This window comes from Trachurus trachurus, assembly GCF_905171665.1.
Source record: "Trachurus trachurus genome assembly, chromosome: 2".
Classification (NCBI taxonomy): domain Eukaryota; kingdom Metazoa; phylum Chordata; class Actinopteri; order Carangiformes; family Carangidae; genus Trachurus; species Trachurus trachurus.
This window is the reverse complement of record NC_139914.1, coordinates 4,469,351-4,491,115: the sequence shown is the minus strand read 5'-3', so window position 1 is coordinate 4,491,115 and position 21,765 is coordinate 4,469,351. Positions and strand designations below refer to the sequence as shown.

Here is a 21,765-nt window from a genome sequence, read left to right as displayed (position 1 = left end):
CGAACACACGCCCTCCACATTCAATAACATGAGTATATCCACTCCGCCACCAGACCACCAACAACTCCTGTTCTGAACATGTGCACTTTGTACTCAGAGTGATTTAATGTTGAGCTGAAGAGATGGAGTTATCTCATGAAGATGAATAAGTGAATAATTATGACAGTCTCCTTCATTGACATGTTGTTTTGGAGCAGGATGATGATGATGATGAAAACTGTGCGTGGTCTCGAACAAGCGACCACTGCGTTGACAGGCAAGGAGCAACTCCAGTGGACCACAACTGGATGATACAAAAAAAAAAAAAAAAACTGGGACTGCTGATCGTGAGAGGATCCTGATGTTCAGGGACTGACAGACCCCTGCGATTTTAGTTTTTAGATTAACATCTCTGAGAGCGATGCGTTTTATATCTACATCGATCCCTCTGTGTGTGTGTGTGTGTGTGTGTGTGTGTGTGTGTGTGTGTGTGTGTGTGTGTGTGTGTGTGTGTGTAGAGTCAACTTGCCTAGATCAGCATGGTGCTGATCTAGGCAAGTTTTTCTAGCATCATGAGAACATAGAGTCAAACAGCATAGAGCAGCATGCTGATCTATGCTATTTTGACTCTATACCACGTTTGACTCATTTTCGGCTAGAAAACCTTGCCTAGATCAGCACCGATCAGCACCGTCAAACAGCATAGCTGATCTATGCTGGTGTGACTCTATAGCTAATTTGTTCTCATTATGCTAGAAACAGACACATAGATCTGCACCATGCAGATCTAGGCGTCTATTTCTAGCATAATGAGAACAAACTAGCTATAGAGTCAAACAGCATAGATCAGCACCATGCTTTATCTATGCTGTTTGACTCTATAGCTAGTTTGACTCATTAGTTTGACTTTATAGCAGGGTTGCCCCCCCTACCCCACACACCCACACACACACAAGGGTAGTTTGTTTTTCTGGGGTTCCCTTTGAGACCTCATTGATGTGTAGGCATGTGTATATATATATAGGTTTTATGACTAGCTAATTGTAACTGTACATACTAAAGCTATGGTCAACAATACATGTGTTTGTGAATATTTATTACATTTTTGTATTTGTATCTTTTTTTTCTACCACAACTTGTGTCTGTCTATTTATTGCATCTTTTGCCTTATTGCTTGTTTTATTGTTTATGTATCTGACTGTCACATGGACTCATTTACTCCAGATGTCTCCAGTTTGGTGCTTAACGAGGTGACGTCCTCCAGGAAGGCGGAGCTGCTTCTCCATTGGCCGAGCACAGGTGTCTGCACTCCGGTCCTGATGAGCAACCAGAGGAGCAGAGTCCCATAAATTGTCATTCTGCACTGGAGCGTCAGCGAATGTGAAGGGTATGTGACTTTGCCAACATAAGTGATGGATCTTACATCTTTTACTTCAGGTTTGGTTTTTATTTTGTACTTTATTTCATTTACAAACAACTTTACATTGTTTAACCTTGATCCCATCCCTGGTTTGTGCCATGAGCTTCACTGGGTAAGTCAGCCATCTTGTAGACCAGGCCATGTGGCTGCAGGTGTTTGTTTCAACCAAGCAGCAGTACACCAGACTTGACTCAGTCAAAAGTGCTCTTGGTTGAAACAAACACCTGCAGCCACATGGCCTGGTCTACAAGATGGCCGACTTACCCAGTGAAGCACATGGCACAAACCAGAGATGGATCTAGGCTGACAAGCATTTCCACACAATTAACATTGTTGAGTCTTCAATGTCTTCTTTGAACAGGTGGTGAAGTTCTTCTGGACTCAAGGTGGACAGCAGCTCCTGAAAGAGAGAACATGGACAAGCAGTGTTAGACAGGACTACCTGCATCTCATGCTGAATGTGTCCTTTGTCTTTCAGACTGAACAAGATGGAGGCAACTGTGACTATGTGTCTTGTGGAAGTAAATAAAGATTTCTCTGTGGGGCTGTCCCATTCCTCCACACTTTGCTCAGTGTGCTTGGTTACGCACACACTTTGGTGACGTTTTGCCGGCGGAACGTATATTTACATATAGTGTGCAGCATGGATTAAGTGGCCAAGCGTGTGGAGGGATATTTAAAAGCAATCGGGACACACTTGACAAGTGCAGCCTGTGCCATTGCGCACAGTAGCACAACTACGACACACACACAGCACAGCAACAGTTTTAATCAACAGTGCTGCTGGATCACAGTCTCATCTACTCTAGTGTCTCTATGCGCAAGATTCAAATCATAAATGTGTTAGCCCAACTCTGTAAGTAAATAAAACAAACAAGAAAAAATAAAAACATGAACAGAGCACGATGAATATAAAATATGACATTAAAAAGTCATTATGAGATAGAAAGTTAATTTCATTTTATTGAGATTAATTCAATCGCATTTCCTAAATGGGCTTGTGGCTGCCGGTGACGGCGGACTTCACCGTGGTGCATTGTGGGATTTATACTTGGCCAAATACCGCTCGGATGCGGTCTTACCTTAAGTGTGGGTAAAGTGCAACTCAAGCGCGCTGCACTTTCGGTCGTTGGAGAAATGGGACACACTTGCGCACTGTGTAAGTGTGATCAAGTGTGCATATTGGGACAGGCCCTGTGTATGCCTTGAGTGTTTCTTACCAAGTAGAGGTGGCAGCAGTACAAGCACATGGTCGCTGTAGCCAGTCAGCTCAGGGTTCAACACCTACACAAGAGACAAAGATTAGAGTGAAACAATCAATCACTATCAAATGAATAAAAGTAAAAGATGTAAGATCCCTGGCTCCTGCACCTGGGCTCATCTCAACAAACTAGCATTAATGACAAATAAAGAAATGCTCTTACTGCTGTGCAGACAGTCAATCAGCTCCTCCTGCTTCATCTTCAGTGTGATGTTCACAAACACCTCTCTCCACCTGGGACAACACATACACAAAAAACATTAGTCACACACATCCTGACATTTAGAAATGTTTGAGCTGCAACACTTCAGCTACAAATCACACTTACATTGTGTTTTATCCAGAAACATTAAGGTGGCTCACTCCTGGCTCCAGCTGCTGGTTTGGCGCCATCTGCTGGTGAAAGCATAGAATTACACCTGGTTAGTTTTAAATGACAGAAAACATGCAGTTTACATTTTAAACATTAATAAAGTTGACAAACACTTCCTATTAATAATCGTATTCATTCTCACAATGACACTATCCAGATAAAAAATATGAAACACTGTTAGCTGGAGAAAAGTATTGATGCAAATATTGTTGTGTTAAAAATAAAAACTCTTACATGAAGGAGCTGTAGTTTTTACTCTTTTACTACAAAGTGAAATAATCTGTAAACATATGATCTAGTTCTGTGGCCACTAAGACGACGACAAAAGCACAAAGTCAACAATCCAGCCTGTCTGCATGAACACACTAACATACATCTCCACACACTGTTAGAGCACAAAGTCTGGTCTGGTCCTCACCTCTCCTCTTTTCCCTGCAGCTCCGTCCAGGTCCTGAAGACTCCATCGGATCCGCTTGTCCTCACGGGGACTGTCTGTGTCACAAGAGACAGAGATGATGAACATGGAGGCTGCTGCTGCTGCTGCATCTCTGTCTGTCTTCATTCATTTACTCTCCTGCTTCTTTTCTACATTTATGTCAATAAACCTCTGGAAACTTTACACTTGTCTTTTGTCAGTGAACTGGGCTCTGTGGTGGACTGTTGTGTGTCTCTTAGGGACAAACAAGACTAAGGCTTCATAATATCATCACACATACCTGTATCAAACATATGACCTGTGTTTTGTTTCCATACATGAAGTTAAATGACAGACTACACAGTGTCTGGTTCATTCTGAGGACATTTCAACATGTTTCTAATCAAATCAATCATTTCTCATTAGACACTGATCTAAAAAGTCTAGAAATTAAATCTTATTCCTGACATTAAACACTCAGTAGTGTTATTTTAGTATCACACACACACTTCCTGTTTCACCTGCTAGTACCAGTTAGCTGTTAGCTGCTGAGCTAGCTGCTGTCGCTGTTACCATGGACACACGGAGCGGATTCTAACGTCTCTTTCTACGTCATCGCGTCCCTGCAGCTTCAACAGCTTCTTCACAAACTTTGCTCGTCAGTTTAGTGAAAGTTTTATCGCACTTACAGAGACTTGGAGAGAAGTTCTCGTAGACTCAGGTGATCTTCAGGTTGTCTGTTTACTTCACACACCTGAGACGAGACAGGAAGTGAAGCGGAAGCTGCTGCAGCTTTGACAGCGACACCTGGAGGTGAAGAGGAGGAGGAGTTGATCATCCAGCTGAGTGGACCTGCTACTGATCCCTGCTCTCTGACCACACACACACTTCACTTTTTATATAGACCACTTTTGAGTCCTAAATAAAGGCTATTATTATTATCATTAATAATAATAATAATAAAATACAGATTTTGAACTCCACCCGTGCCCTTGATCTTATTGAACTCCCCATAATCTACTTTAATCCTAGCTACTGTGGGTTAACGTGCAGTTTTGTGACAAAGAGCCTGTGTTTTATATAACCCAGTTATAAAGACCTTTACATTTACATTACACAAGGGACTGAAGCTTGTGTGTGTGTTAAACTTTATGTTAATCCATGTGTGGAGAGAGTTATAGACACACAGTTGTGTATCAGGCCACACAGGACATGTTGCTCTGTACATCCACGCTGTCGGTTGCATAAAGTCCTAAATAAAGGCCACCCCTTCCTCTCCTCCTCTTCACCTCCCTCCTCACCCCCCACTCTCCTCCTCTCCTGTCTAACTGTTCAATAACAAACAGGTGTCACATTTAGTTGTGTCAGCTTTAGTTTTATTTCCTTATCGCCTGAGGGAAACAGACACAATCACAGGATTAAATCACAGTAACATGGTTCTTGCTCTAAGTGAGGGGAGATCAGATCTCTGTCTGTCTGATGACTGCTTGGAAGTCGTCGTCAATAGTTCTTGAACGGTTTCACAGTGGACAAAGTGTCAGCGACGAGTCGACTTGTTCCAGATCCTGAACGCAGCAGCGTGGACGCCGGGTTCAGTGAAGGTGCTGATGGTGTGGAGGTGGATCTGTGTGTCAGAGCCGACGCTGTAGATGGAGAAGGACAGAGTGCCATGAAGACCAAACCAGACTTTGTGCTCTAACAACCAGGGTAGATATGTAAATATACCATAGCTCTGCATACAGGCTACATGGTGTGAGAATTAGAATAAGAAAGAGTTTGTCAACTTTAGTAACATTTTTCATTTAAACTGCAGGTTTTCTGTCATTTTAAATGTTGTGTGAGTCTTTGATGATCATATTTGCAGAAACACTGAAGAGGTTATTTATGTATTTACAGAGCAGCAGTGTGACTTTCTGCTGTTGGTGAGCTCCACTCACCGTCTCTCCCCCCCTGCAGCTGCAAACACTCAGTCCTGTCACAGCAAACCTCTCATTTCTCCATTGTTTCTATAAAAAAAAACAAAAAAACAATGACTGTAGATACACTGTCATGCACACATGCATTTACTGCACCTCTATAAAGTTTTTACGATGCATCACCGGCGGTTTGACGTCCTCCACGGTGCACGTCTGTTATCGATGCAATCAGCAACATCACATGGTCAAATTGCCAACAGGTTTTTGGCAGGGCATCGAGTGAAAAGCATTATTCCCCTCACAACAGAGGAGAAAGGAGTCTTTGTGGAGTTGTCCTTACTAAATTGACAAGGCCTTTTACAGCCTTTGATACAGCGCTGGCTGCCTCACACAATGGAAGGCATATGAATTTGCAGATGTCGTCTGGAAAGCTCAAATGTCAGCGCTTTTCACAACAGCACCGGAGCCCTGTGAGAGGAATAATTGATTGGTTCACCTTTTGTCTCGAGCCAAATATTCATCCAGGAGGACAAAAAAAAAGGAGGCAAAAGCAAAAGATGAAAGAGCATCTTCTAAAGTCGACGTGCTGACAGTGTTCGTCTCAAAAACTGTTTTACAACTTACTCAGTGTGACAATTACATCCCAGACATGACATTATCCACATTAATAAAACCCTCTTTTGATTAAAAGCCCTCTTTTTGGAAATTATATCAGCACAATAGTTAGCATCATAAAGATGGAGGACTTCAAATAAAGCCCCAAGACAGAGTTATATAAAAATTCATTCAATTGTGCCCTTTAGAAAAGTTCGATTCTGGGGAAAGTGAATGGAGCAGAGGCAACGAGATCTAAACTGAGCATCGGTTCTGTCTGCACCGAACCTCTGGAGTCTGGAAATGGTGAATGACACACACACACACACTTATCGACAGCCTCATTGTAGTTGAAATGACAGTGAGTCACTGGGTTTGTATTGTTTTGGGGCCATGGAACCAACAGGTGTCTCTGTTTTGTGAAAGGTGCTCCAACAACACACACACACACACACACACACTGAGCCCTTACATTACCTCCCTGTGCCTTCACTGCAGCAGCTAATGATAATTTAGATTCGACTTGTATTGTTGCATTGTGTCTTCTCCTCTTTCTCTCTCTCTCCTGCCGTTCAAAGCTTCGCCATTAATTTCTAGCCTCTGCAATTTTCTTCTCCAGTGGCAGAAAGGAGCAGAAGAAAAGGAGAAAGAAAGATGACAAAGCCAACACAGGGCTCTCCTCCCTCGGCCCTGTTGTTGCAGAACAAAACAAGCCCGGCAATAATTTTTTTGTCATTGGTTTACCCCCAAAAGCCCATTTGACGTGGGTCCTGAAAAGGAAGCAATAAAGAAACCTTTTCATAGTGTTGAATGGGCAGGAGAAGGAGGAATGAATCCCTCTGGGACGCCGTGAGCGAAGAGCTCTTTTTACTTTTCTTTGCCCCGGTAATCAAATGGAGCTGAAATGAAAATGGAGTTTTCTATGAAAACAGGGCCCTTTGTTGGCTTTGGAAGGCTGGTAATTCATAAACAATAAGCCGGCTCCTTTTGTTTGGGCTATAATATATTCCTGTTGCTCTGAAAGAGGTCTCTCTCCACACCACACACACACACACACACACACACACTGAAGCCAGGGTAAAAGCCAAAGCGAGTCAGCAGGGGAAGAGAGAATATAAAAGGAGGCAGAGAGGCGGGTTTTTTCATTCAGCGTCCTGACTGAGAGACGGTAGGATGCTCAGCTCTGTACCTCTCCACCCTTCATCCTCTCCCTCTGTTATCTCCATCATCATCATGTTCTTCTTCTTCTTCTCTTCTGCTCCACTCCCTCTCACGTATCAGTGGTTTTTACCAAGTCAAAGTTGAAGGAGTTGCAGCCAACAGGTGCGAACGGATCACTTCTCTGAGAGAGCACCTGAGAGTCCAACGAGACAGAGACAGAGAGATCGTCTCACTGAATCTTCATCTTTTGGATCTGATTTTGGGGTTTTTTCATAACAGCAGGATGGTGGAGGGATGCCCAAGTCCCACGGAGGACTCATCAAAGTCACAGAGAGACGTGTCTGCAGAGCACATGATGCAAACAGCTGACAGCGACATGATGACAGCTGCAGCAGCATCATCACCTGGATGGTCGTGTGGTGGTGAGGGGGCGGAGCCGGAGCCAACATGGAGTAAGTGCTGCTTTTCTTTCCTTTTTTAAAAATCTATAATGAATTCTGGAGACGATCTCAGTCTCATTTCTCCACCTGAGCTGTGGGATGAGCAGCAGAGTGACATGTTCAAAGTTTAAAGCAGAAGTAAGCTGAGTGTTTGTGTTAATATAAGTCTTAAATAGTTATATCTTCCGACAGCAATCACTTACATAGAGTGTTTGGTCTGAAACACGGGTCTGTCAGTCACTCTGCTCTGCTGTAAGCCGAGGAGAAAACTTTCCTTATCCTACAACCTTTATCCAATGAGGAGAGAGAACGGCATAAAGGGGCAGTCCTCTCTGTGCTTAATGTTAGTCATCGGACTAAAAACTAAACTACAATTAAAGATGCTCAGTGTTTTTCCAAGTGCACAGCCACGTTAATGACGGAATAACAGGAGGAGGGGGCTGACAGTGACTGAAGGGGATTCATTACAATGAGCCACATGTTCCACTGTAGTGACAAAACCCCTCTTCTTTGAAACTGGATGACGAGTCTTAGGAGTTTAGTTGGTGATGTCCAGCCTGTCCTGCACAATGAGTCTGAATTAAATCAACATACTCAGTCAGATATTAGGAAACTCAGCCAACAGCTCACCTAAAGCAGCTGCTGTGACGTCCAGAAGGAGAGAGAGAGAGAGAGAGAGAGAGCAGGGAGGTGGAGCCTGATAGAAAACAGGAAGAGACATTTACATCAACACTCTGCACAGAGCAGATCAATGGCAGCAGTTTCTAAATAACATGAGAATCAGAGGTCAGTAACAGTCTCCAGCTATGATGTTAATTATCCGTCATCCGTCGACCTGATGCACGTTTTACGACTTTGCCTGTTTTGCTGCAGCCTGATGTTAAAACAAACATGTGACTTCCTGTAAAAAACAAAACAAAAAAAAACCATGTGTTTACAGATGCTTCATGTGATTTAAAGGTGCAGTTTTCTGGATTTATCAGGTCATGTGAAGAGACTGTAAACATCCACAACGCTATCATATGCAGTAACAGTCCATGAGGTGTGAAGCATGAAGCAGATCAACTCGTCTCAGTGGAGTCAGGGTCAGATTTAGTACTCTACTACTACTACTACTACTACTACTACTACTACTGTCTGCTACCCGTGTCATAAATACTGTCTGTATGAGCTGTAGAAGCACAGCAGCCTTTTGTTGATTTGTTGCCGGTGCGTTTCTGTGAGTGAGATTCAGTTGGAGGGTTAGAAAATACTACAACTCCATGTTCGATCGCTCATTCATGTACGGTGTTTCCCCCCCGCTACGATTCATCCAATTAACTGTTTTTCTACCACTTGAATACGTTTAGAAACATTATCTAAAGGCAGAGAAACTACATAGTGTTGCTTTAATATAAAGAGGAGGTGTAAGCTGTGATTGAGCCACTAGATGGCGGCACAGTCTAACAAACAGGAGGCTGCTGACTGTTTTTTTTTTTATATATATATATCAATGCACAGTTGAGTACTTTACATTATCTGATATCTTTAAATCAAAACCAGGACGAGTGTCAGACTTTTTCCTGTCACTATTTTTGAAACAAATGTTTTTATGGTTGACATATTCATTGTTTTCTACATGGAAACTGTATTTAAAGTGACATTTGTGTGGATTATCTTGAACAAAGTCTGCAGAAAATGTTTCAGCAGACTTATAATAATGACTTAAAACACTTCAAACATATTACTCCCAAAACAGACGTCTTCTATATTAATTTATTTGTATTTTAGTTTATGACTTGGGCCCAACACAGTCGCATATACAGGAATTTAACCAGAATCATGAGGAGGACACTAGAGGGAGCTTGACATCCACCTTAAGACTGAATATTAAAACCTTTAGAGGAGCCACTGACTGAGGTCTCCTGAGTTTTATCAACTTTTTTTTAGACTTGCAAACAGGTTCAATGTCCTGCAAAATCAAAGCCTCTATTACTGTTGTTAAAAAAACTATAAGAAACAGTAGTTTATTGTAATATTTAAGGTGTGCTTTGTAAGAAAACGTTATAATTTCAGACATGTGACTCTCTATGAACAGAGCCCTGATTATATTGTTTGATAAATTAGAGATATATTTAAAAGTGTTCAGCTGTTTTAAGCATTAAATCTGCAACATGATCCTAAAAGCTAAAAAAAAAAATATCTCAGCTCTCACTCACAATAAAATCAAACGCACACTTATTGAGTCAATCAGAGGAAAATCTCTGACTATTAACAGAGAGAAGTTTTCACCACAGGGAAGTGACGGAGCACTGAGCTGGACCTGCTGTGACACTAATGTGTTTTCTTTTTAACTTTGTTTTTCTTTTACTTCCATAGTTCGCTTCAACTAAACTTCAGTAGAATATGAAACCACATCGAGCTCTCTGTCGGATCGTGGTCGTGCGCCGGAAGCAACTGATTGTCCGGGTGTTAACTGTTATTACTTTACTTTGCTGTAATGGCAGCTTAGTGCAGGTTTATGATACGGTCTTAATGTGGCATTCAGAGCTAGTAGGTGTATCCCACAATTCACAGCAGCCATCTGAGCTCATTTGTGTGACGGACAGTCGACCTGTATATGTGATGGGCGGCTCCTATTGATGACTCAGGCTCCAGCTCGTGCAACATGAGACGCCATGAAGCTGCAAAAGGAAAAGCAAAGTTACTGAGTGACTGAGTAGTTCAATATAAAAAGAGAAAGAGCTCAGTGCATCATGGGAAACCACCTGCATACAGTGGCATGCAAAAGACCGGTCAAAATGTCTGTTAATGTGAACAGTTCAAGATTAAATGATCTCCAAACGACATAAAATTAAACATGAAACACGCTTTTTGCAATATTTTTATCGATATCAGTGAATTATTTTAGTTTTCTACAGTTTCAGAGTGAAAAAGCAGTTTTGACCAAGGTATCAGACAATATATTTACTATTTACACACTGTGATAGTTCCCTTTTCTGTCAAGATGAAAATAAAAAGATATTGTTTAAAATATAAAGGGAATGTTTCATCTTATTTCCACTTGCAGAACTCCTCACATTAACAGATATTTTGACCAGGGGTGCCCAAACTTTAGCATGATGCCACCGTAGCTCCGACGCCTCCAGCTTCACGCCGTCGACGCTGCTGGGGACAAAAATCTTCCCAGACGTCAATAATAAAAAAAAGAAGCAAAATCCAAACCCAGCACCACTAGACTTAAATTATTGTTAAGAGCCGTGAAGCATCTGAAACCGTTCCCCCACCGTGGACTGAATTTCCCAGAGTGCCATGCTGCTATCACAGTGTGTTAACGTGATGGATATCCTGCATTCTCCACACAGCGCCTGGTGCGAGGCCTCCAGCGCAGCACACTGAGCTCTCTGCCTTTAATGTGTCGACAAATATAGCCGCCCGGGTTCACGTCTATATTTTATGTAAAGACAAAACACAAATAGACGTTTCATTTATAACCTTTTTTTTTTTTTTTTCTTGCAATTTCAAATTTTTCAACAGCTCCGTCCTCCATTTCTGCTCCGTGTCAAGAAGACGGCGACTTTATTGTTTTGTTTTGATGCTTGTTCATTAAAAACATAAACATATAGTGACAGGAAGTTGGGTGCATCCAAACAATCACGTGCTGCATTCACTGACTTCTGTACATTCATAAATCCATGAGGGCGTCACTGTGCATCAAATGACTGACAGCTCCTTCACTGGATGAAAACACTTCATCACAACAGATACAATAGACTATATGTACTGTCTATGATGTTATTAGTATGAGTGTCGAACAGTGTTTCTTCACTTTTATGACCATCAATTTAAAAACACACAATTAAAACTCTTTTTTTTATTCTCTTAGATGTCGTTTCATAGCTTTGTTCAAATATGATTAGTTTTGTTTGTTTTTTGAAAGGTATGATGAGGCTGAAATTGAAAGTTTGCTTCAACAAAAAGTCGCATAAATCTGAAAATCGCCTAAATATAATATTTAGCAATTTAACATTTGATGCTGCAAAGTTTTAAAACAAGAATGCAGAGGTACTTTTAGTGTACTGTAGGTAAAGGTGTAATCCTACATTTCCCACAATGAAACTTTAAAGCACATTCAAGTTTCAGCTTTAGCTCTGGTGTGATTCATTCTTGATGATTTCAGTCTTTTGCATACAAAAAAAAAAAAAAAAAAAATCACAAAACAAAAGAAAAAAACAAATTCAAAGGCAGGAATCCAGTCAGTGACTCATAAAATATAACAATAAGAGTTTCACTGAGTGTCTGTGGAGCTACAAAAACCTACATTTCCTCATTTAAAAGTGGATTTGTGCAGTAAAACAAACAGCGTCACCTCTCACCCATGTGAATCTGCCTCCGTCTATATATAAATAAATATATATATAGTATATTTAAATGGCTTCCCCAGCCATCCTCATGTCAGTGCTCCACCCATCACTCCGACCCCCCACTCCTCTCTCACTGTGAAGGATCCACACTGTCATCACGGCTCCACTACGAGACGTTCAGTCAGACTAAATGCTCGCCACCAATTACAATCATTTTAGAGGAGCGGTGTTGTGTTTGCATTAGCGCTGGAAAATGGACTCTGCTGTCTTCACATGTTGTTGGAAAAGGAAAGTGTCTCTCTCTCCCTCTCTCTTCGGGATCTATAATCCATCAATCAACTATCAGCTGATGGAGATATACGCTCTCTCTTTCTAACCTGTATGTCATCATCACTACAATTACAGGAGAACAGAAACTGTATTTTTCCTCCACATTTCAACGTGGTGCTGAAATCTTTGCATTTTTCTTAATGAATGCAGTTTGACTACTGAACCGCTGTGACCTTGTGTATATATAAGCTGCAGCTGGCATAATAACAACTCAATTAATCACTGCAATTATCCATGAAAAGGACATTAATGACACATTTTAATTAATTATCGAAGTCATTTATAAAGCAAAAAATATTCTGTAGTTTGAGCTTGAGTGTTCGGATGTCGTTTTAAATCTAATATTTACGTTTCAGAGTGTCGCTTTCACTGCGTTGAAAACAAAATAACAATAATTGATTTAGATTTACAGCTGCTACTGCATCAGTAAGTGTTAGAGGAAAAGACAACAAACATTGTTCTGCAGCCGCCCACCACTCACATGGTTAGATCTCTCTCTCTCTCTCTGTCTCTTGAACAACTCCACTCCCCCCCGCTCCAACCTGACAAGTGCAGCTCTGCTAAGTAAGAAATCAAATGTCATTCTCGGGGCAAAGTCGATTTCAATCTCCATTTTCAGCTTTTTCCAAAATCTATAACTGCAGCTCTTAACACGGGAGAGAGAGAGGAGGGTTAAAGGGGGTCCGGTGGCTCTGTCAGGCTCGGGTTAACTGCCGTGTCAAAGTGGCTTTTGTCCTCTGAACAGCACTGGGATGATTGTGCATATGTGTGTGTGTGTGTGTGTGTGTGTGTGTCGGCGAGCGCTGCAGCAGCTCCGCGCCGTCCGGCCTCTGTGGAGGAAACAAAGTTGTTTTTCCCCCACTGTGAATATCCGCCGGTGTGCGTTGCTGCTGCTGTGTGATCAACATGCATTTGGCCTTATAGCTTTGCACTAACCAACACAACAGAGGAGCCTCTCCAGCCACGTATCATAGCTGTCTCACAACAAGCCTCGCCTCAAAATAATTTCTTAATCCATTAATTGGCGTGGAGCAGCATTCGGGGCAGGGCTTTTTGTTCAATATGTTTTTCAGAGATGCATACTAATCATATAAAGTGATCCTTTGTACTCAGGTTGACAGCAGCGACGAGGGCTTTTAGATGCACACACACACGCACACACACACACAGAGGCATGTGTCTGGGAGCGCCGACGGCAGAACGAGTGTATTATTTTCCCTGAAGAGTGTTATTTTCCTGTCAGGGCTTGATGGCAACGTGCCAACAGATGTGACAGGGAGCGATCATCCCTCCTTCATACAGTACAGAGAGAGAGAGAGAGAGGGGACGCGAGGAGGGATGGATGAGGACGGAGAAACACGAGCTGGGTTTCCATCCTGGCATTTTTATGCTAATTTCTTTTTCTTTCTTTTTTTTTTTTAAAGCAGCACAGAAATTTGCTAATTCTAATGACATTTTCCTCATAATAATAATATATATATATAAAAAAGAAAAGTTTTCCACTTGAAGCTGAAGTTTGATTTGAGAAATTGTCAAATCGTCAAATCCGTCCTGACGCCACCTGTCCACCCAGTGAAGACGGATGATAATATCACTTAAATATCCTCTTATTGATCACACTTAAGGGTTTTCATCTCACTATTTGCTGCTCACGCTTTTATTTTGTAGACATTATTGATGCTGCTGATTATTAATTCAGTTTTAAGTGATTTAAACATCTAAAAACGTACTTAATACTTTTATAAACTTGGTCGGAGAGAGAGAGGAGCGATGGAAGTTCTGTAATATAAACTGAACTTGCAGTTCGTCAAGATGTCGGCTTTAAACTTTTCTCTTTATGTTTCTCTCTGTGTGAAAGGCTGGTTGTGGTGGATTTGGCATCGACTCACCAGACTTCAGCTGATCTGCTCCGAAAAACAAGTTCTCAACAAAGTCCTGGTTGAACATTTTCTCATCTCGTGTCGGCATCTGGAGGTTTATACAAAAGCAGAAAAAAGAGAGACAGAGTGATATAAAAAGAAGAAAGTACTAACCCAAATAAACAGAAAAACACATCAACACTTCTGCACAAATGTAACTCTCAGTTACAGGATCGACACCACCTGTTTGTGCGTTTACTTTAGAGTCACAATTTAACCTAATGTGCATGGTTTTTTTTGGTTGTTGTTGGACCCTAGAGAGAGAAACCCACGCAGGCCACCAAGAAGAGGGTTTACTGTATATGAATATAAGAGGAGGAGTTTTGAAGCTCACTGCAAAAACTCTAAATCTTCCCAAGAATATTTGTCTTATTTCTTGTCAAAATGTCTCATTTCTAGTCAAAACAAACATTTTTTCTTGTTTCAAACTAATTTTCACTTGAAATAAGTAGAAAAATCTGCCAGTGAAAGTAAGTTTTTTTTGCTTGTAATCAGAAAGACAAACTTCCTCCTTCTTAAAAACAAGCTAATTTTAATGTGATGAGTCTTATTTGAAGTATAAGCAGATTTGTTTTGACTAGAAATGACATTTTGACTAGAAATAAGACAAATATTCTTGGTAAGATTTTGAGTTTTTGCAGTGCTGCTGCACCAGCAAAACATATAAATACAGATAAAAACACAGAATCATGAGCTCATCCTGATGCTGAAGTGACATAAGTAGCGTGAAAACATAAAAGCATTGTGCGTTATGTTAAATGCATGTGCACAAATCTGTTGTGCATCTGTGGGAATGTGTGTTACGCTCCTCTCCTCTCCAACCTGAACCTGGACGTCCTGCTGCCTCCTGCTATTCACAGCTAACTGATGAATAACAGCCGCCGCAGATCAGATTAGAATGTGTGTGTGTGTGTGTGTGTGTGTGTGTGTTTGTGTGTTTTAATGGCACAGTTCTCCTTTGTCATGTGTTGTAACTCTGTAAGTAAACTGATTCTGGCTGTTATCTCTCTCTCTCTGCTCCTTTACCCTCTTCATTTACTTCTCCCTCTGACTGAAAAACAAAGAAAAAGCAAAACAAAGCGGGAGAAAACAAAAGGGAAAGAAAGAAGAACATGTCATTACTGGTTTTGTTTCTACAGCGGCACAATAATACCCCTGACCACCCTCATCAAATGATAGAGAGAGATTGCACGCAGCACAGAGAGAGAGGGAGAGAGAGAGAGATGAGGAAAGGCAGTTTAATTTAGATAATTATCTCACAAATTAACCACAAACTCCTTCCCTGTTAATTACCTGTCTTGGGGAACAGTGCGGGAAAACAAAAAGCAGAAGCAGGGAGGTCTTTGTTCGCATCGTCGTCTTCTTATGGTGTGCGGGGGGGTGTTGGGGGTGTTTGGGGGGGGCTGTAAATTGGTTACGCCCCTGCTGAAAGGCCAGATAACCCCCTTTGAGGTAACAACCACTAAAGCATTTGATAGGCTAATGGGGAATACTGTTAGCATCCGCGTTTGTAATTGGACGTCATAAATCTGGAACAGGTGACGGAGGCGAACAAAAGAGAGGTTTTGTCTGGGTGTCGAGGCCACGCCGCGACTTGTAAATCCCCCCCCCCCTCCTCCACCTGCACCCGGCTGAATGGCACTATCTGATGGGTGAGAGCAGGAGACTCATGGAGGCTGGATCTCCCACATTGATCCACACACACACACACACACACACACATGTGCCCCAGCAGTGCTAATAAAAGGACCTTTTCTTATCTCGGTGTCTGCTGAAGGTGATTCTGTCAGCTGCTATTAACCTTGCCTTTATAATGACAGCTCGCCTGATTAGTTTCAACACTTAAAGCCCATGACATTTTCAATTCCTTCCAACTCTTATTTCTCTCTCCCTCCGTCAGGTCTTCCACACAAACATTTTCTACACCTTTATCTTCGTTAATGATAATGACTCCTTAGCGTCCCTCATTAAAAACCGACATTAAAGCTTTGCTGTTGTTTTTTTGTTTTTGGTCAAGCCGAGAGCATGTGTAAACTTTAATTAGTAGCGCAAAAACTTATCCTCAGCACGCTTAGAAGTGGGAAATCAAAAGGTAAAATAAAAACTAATGTTTCATTGAATTTGAAAGTGTCTTCTTTCTTCTTCTTTTTTTTTTAAGTAAGAGGCACAGAGGGAAAAGAACAGCAGGTGGTCACAGCACTTAACAAATCTGGGAAACAGATAATATTTGAGCTTGTGTGAGGAATTTGACAAGGTTTAGTGGTTTGACAAAAAATAAGCTTAATTTCCCCCTAATGTCTCCTCTTAAGTGCTAATTAAAATAAGTGTCTTTATCTCTGGTCAGTGTCAGGGAGGGATTCTGTTATCTCCTGATTTCACTGATTTTGGAGCTTTAGTGTTATTAAGCTGCACGACTGAACCTCAAGAAAGAAACTGGGATGGATGGAAAGCTTATCTGCAGGAGCTGCTTCTTCTTCTTCTTCTTCTTACATCTGCACAAGGTCACCGTCACTGTCAGGTGTGTTCACTGTTCACATCTCAGTTTTATCAGGATCCTCTATTAGGTGAAGGAGTCGTCACAAATAACAGACGATAGGAAATAAGTTTAGAAAAAAGTTAAAAGTTCCTATCAAGGGCAGATCAAGAGATTTGATTTCAAAAACATATATATTTTAAAGGGATAGTTGCCATAATTTTGGCAAATTGGCCCGTTGCCATAATTCCTATAGTCATAGCAGTAGGTTCGTTACCTTTAATTGTCGGTGCAAGCTGTTTTTAGAACGGTGGAGCAGAGCCGTGAGCTGCTCAGAGCTACGCTACAGAGGCTCATGGAGTTTTATTGGTTTCCCTCATCAAACTCATCAAATACACAATCCAACAACTCCACAACGCTCTGGTAAACAAGTTGTGACCTGCACATTCACCACGCTATGAGATAATAACAGAACGTTACCAGACAGAGTTGTTTTAGAGGGAAATTCATGCAAAACCGCTGATGCACGTTCCCGCCGGGGACAGTTTTCCAGCAAGCAGTCTCTGCATTTCCCTCTAAAACAACTCTGTCTGGTAACGTTGTGTTATTATCTCATAGCGTGGTGAATGTGCAGGTCACAACTTGTCCACCAGAGCGTTGTGGAGTTGTTGGATTGTGTATTTGATGAGTTTGATGAGGGAAACCAAGAAATCCCATGAGCCTCCGTAGCGAGCTCACGGCTCTGCTCCACCATTCTAAATATAGCTTGCACCGACAATTAAAGGTAACAAACCTACTGCTATGACTATAGGGATTATGGCAATGGGCCAGTTTGCCAAAATGTTGAACTATCCCTTTAAATGATTGCATCTTCCCGTGAGAAGTGCACTGTTTCTGTCACTCACGTGTTCGCGGCTCTCTCGGCCACATCACATGGTCTTCCTCATCAGGAGTGGGAGGAGCGCTGCAGGAGGACAGGGTCACAGTGGAGAACTGAACTTTTGCAGGTAGATTTATAGCAGATGACACGCATCTCCATGACAACGGGGTAAAAAAAAAAAAAAAAACATGTGTAGTGTGGATATTTTCATACATACAACATACAACATACATGGCCTCAGAGTGATTATTAATATCTTGAATAACCGAGAACCACCACCGCGCTGTCTCGCTGTTGTTGTTGTTGTTGTTGCTAAGCCGTCGGCCACGTTCTCCAAAACCAGGTGTGAGGGACACACACAGACACACACACACACACACACACACACACACACCTCTCATACTTAACACGCACCATGAGGAGGCTGCACCAATATTTGTGTTTTGCGGCTGTCACGTATTTGTGTCCGAGTCCTCGTGGCTGCTCTCCACGTCTACCGGCAGCAGGTGTGAACAGCTCTTCTGCCGAGAGGGACGCACTCCACTGTCACCCTGTCAGAGAGGGGGAGAGACACACACACACACACACACACACACACACACACAGGCTGGAGGAGGGAGGGAGGGGGGGGTGTGTGTGAGGGAGGGAGGGAGAGAGAGAGGGAGAGATCAATAGTAGTGAGTGTGGAGTTTGGATAATTACAGTTGTTAGCAGGGAGAGGAGAGCAGCTATAGTGGCCTCTCCACTCAGAGTCTCTTATCACTCTCTGGCCTGTCATTACAGCTTTAAATGCTGCTGTGGCAAAGTGGCAACCGTGTGTGTGCGTGCATGTGTGTGTTTTCCATCCTCTCTTCTTTCTATCTCCTCTCCTTGTTTCCTCTTCTCTTCTCTCCTCTCTTTAAGTCGCTGAGTTTCTTCTCTCCGTCTCTTTCCTGTCTTCTCCTCTCGGTATCTAATCTCGTACTTTCTTCTCTTGTCTGTTATTTAACCTACGTTTAAGTTGTTGAGCGACACAAACGCCGTTAAAAAACAGTGTACCCTTCACCTCTTTTTCTCTGCATCCCTTCCTCCATATTTGAACCAGTTTTTTTGTGGTTTGACTCCTCTCCCTCTGCTGTGACTCACCTGTTTCAGTGTTTCTACTTTCTCCTCCTCCTTCTGTCTTCTCCTTCTTCTCCTCCTCCTCCTCTCGGTATCTAATCTCGTACTTTCTTCTCGTGTCTGTTATTTAACCCACGTTTAAGTTGTTGAGCAATCACTGATGTGGAGAGCAGAGAGGAAACAACACACAAACACCGTTAAAAAACACTAACTACTTCTCTTCATCTTCCTCATCGCCTCCTCTTTTTCTCTGCATCCCTCTCTCCATATTTGAACCGGTTTTTCTGCAGCATCACACTCAGCTGTGACTCACCTGTTTCCCTGTGCAGGTGCAGGTGTGTGGTGGTGTAGTGTTTCTACTTTCTCCTCCTCCTTCTGTCTTCTCCTTCCTTTATGCAATAATCTCCCCATATTTTTTTTCCCATCTTCTCCTCTCTCTCTCTCTCTGCTCATCTGCTTTGTGCTCCTCCTCTCTCATCCAATAATCTCTCCTCATCTCCTTCTCCCTGCATGCTCCTCCACCTCCTTTGTCCCCTCCTTCTCCTTTCTCCTCCTTTTTTTTCTTCACTGAATCTGAAGCTGTTGCTGCTGCTGCCAGGAAGAAGAATTTACTTGACGCTCTTAATTTCTCAGAGAGAGACAGAGAGACTGACCAGCCAGACTCGGATATCTCTCAGTTGTTGAGTCTTGACACGCGACACTAAAATAAGGAGAAACTAGAGTTAAATCCTCTTTTTGGTTTTGGTTTGCTTCACCACACACACGCACACAGAGACACACACACAGACACACACACACAGATCTTCACTGATGTTGAGGAGCCTTGTCAGACATAAGAAGCAGATGAGAATGATGGAGAGGAGGATTAGATGGGGACAAAACAATGGTGGTTTGTTCCCTCCGGGGCTGTTTGCTCTGATTTAGATGGAGCAGGATTATCTGAGGATGAGGAGATCAGTGTGTGTGTGTGTGTGTGTGTGTGTGTGTGTGTGTGTGAGTGTGAGTGTGTGTGTGTGTGTTGGAATGTGTGTGTGTGTGATGAAGAGAAGTGGGCTGGTGATACGTAGACGCTTGAGGCAAAGCTGTCAGATATTCGACCGATTTTCTTGTGTTTCCGTAGGTGGTGCATAGTGTACCATGAAGGATACACACACACACACACATGCACACACATGCATACACATGCACACACATGCATACACATGCACACACACACACACACACAGGTTCTCTGCTGCAAAACATGGCAGAAAACAAGAGTAAAGTTGCAACTTGGGGTTAAAATTTTCGCTTTTAAAAATGTTTTAAGTGCTTCTAGATGGTGCGTGTGTGTGTGTTCGTGTGTGTTCGTGTGTGTTAGTGTGTGTGAATGTGTGTGTGTGAATGTGTGCGTGTGTGTTACCGAAGCTGTGTGTGGGGGGAAATGGGACTGTGTGCATGTGGGTTTTGATCATCAGGAAGCGCTAACACGGTGCCTCATGCAACCAGACGTGAGCTGTCTCTCAAATCCTGCTGTGTGTCTGTATATATATATGTGTGTGTGTGTGTATATATGTATGTGTGTGTGTCTGTGTGTGTGTGTGTGTGTGTGTGAGTCTAGTATCACAATGAGGCAGGAAATCACTGCAAGGATAAAAATTCTCTCTCTCTCTCTCTCCTCATACAAAACACCCACAAATAACCCGCTAATCTCTGCCTCTGCCCGCGTGCCATTCAAGGCTTCCTCCAATTAAAAAGCATCGGGGAGTTGAACCCGCCATCTTATTTATCATATTAATTAGAAACTCCCCTGACAACAAAGAGAGAGGGGCCTATACAGCTGTGGGGAGCAGAGCAGAGGAGAGAGGAGCAGAAGCCTGGGAAATGAAGGATGGGTTTGATTTGTTGTCTTGCTAATGTGACACCTATTATACAGGTTAGGCCTCGGATACAAAGACGCCACGACGACGGCACCAACGTATGGTAATCGTGAGTGTTCGCACGTGGACGCTGCCGTAAAACGTCGGCATCAAAGGATCTACTTTGACTAAGTACTTTCTGTATCCAGTTAACCAGGCACTGTAAACCATTAAAGTGGTGCTGGTCTGAGGGGGGGGGGGGGGTCAGGGTGTATGTAAAGTCATTAATGTGGATTATACCAGATCATACATGTAATAAAAGCAGTGCAGCTTGTGTACTTCAGCTGCAGCCATAAATCAAGTAGCTGTGCTTATATTAAAATATAAAATCACCAGCGTTTCACCTGTGGGCACAGATTTAAAGGGATAGTTCAACATTTTTGGCAAATTGGCCCATTGCCATAATCCCTATAGTCTTAGCAGTAGGTTAGTTACCTTTATTTGTCGGTGTAAGCTATTTTTAGAACAGCGGAGCAGAGCCGCGAGCTGCTCAGAGCTACGCTACGGAGACTAATGGGATGTCTTGGTTTCCCTCATCAAACTCATCAAATACACAATCCAACAACTCCAAAACGCTCTGGTGGACAAGTTGTGACCTGCACATTCACCACGCTATGAGATAATAACAGAACGTTACCAGACAGAGTTGTTTTAAAGGTAAATGCAGAGACTGCTTGATGAAAAACTGTCCCCGGCGGGAACGTGCATCAGCGGTTTTGCATGAATTTCCCTCTAGCTTGCACTGACAATTAAAGGTAACGAACCTAGGTACAAACAAGCGTTCCCTCCTCCTTTCATCATCGACCCCGACTCACCTGAGTACCTGCTGCTTTGTCGGGTGCCGGGCAAAGTCCGCAGGAAATCGAGGAAAAGAGGCTCGCGTTCCGGAGTCCAGGTCAAGCGAAGACGCGCTGCAGCACGCCTGGGCTCTGCCATCTTCGGCCACGGAGAACGCGCAAGGTGTCTGTGCCGGATCCCTCTCCTCAATGTGTGTGACAGCACATCCACGCTGCCGTCTGCTTGGACCACTATGACAGTCTTGGAGCCTACACAGCGCTGGAGTAGTGGTCAGCGGCTTTCATCGCCTCCACGCTCTTCCGTATTTACATCGGTTCCGGCTCGGTCCAGCTGGAGCCCACGTGACCGATGCCTGCGACCAATCCTGCTGCGCTCCGCGGACACTGCCTCCGTGACGTCATCAACTTTGCATATCGGCCTGTTAAATGCCCGGTCTATTGCAAATAAATCCTTCTCTCTGAACG

General features: G+C 42.8%; 1 long non-coding RNA gene across 3 annotated transcripts; it reads right to left on the bottom strand.

The window, feature by feature from the left end:
* Nucleotides 1-2,986: 2,986 nt before the first annotated feature.
* LOC311001256 lies at nucleotides 2,987-4,209 on the bottom strand. 3 transcript variants are annotated; one of them, XR_014596149.1, is made up of 3 exons: nucleotides 4,138-4,209; nucleotides 3,452-3,525; nucleotides 2,987-3,053 (listed from the first exon to the last, which is right to left on the bottom strand). It is a non-coding gene; the product is annotated as an uncharacterized lncRNA (long non-coding RNA). The 3 variants fall into 3 exon arrangements; XR_014596150.1 differs by having other exon boundaries at nucleotides 2,987-3,056; nucleotides 4,138-4,207; XR_014596151.1 differs by having other exon boundaries at nucleotides 2,987-3,038; nucleotides 4,138-4,207.
* Nucleotides 4,210-21,765: the final 17,556 nt, after the last annotated feature.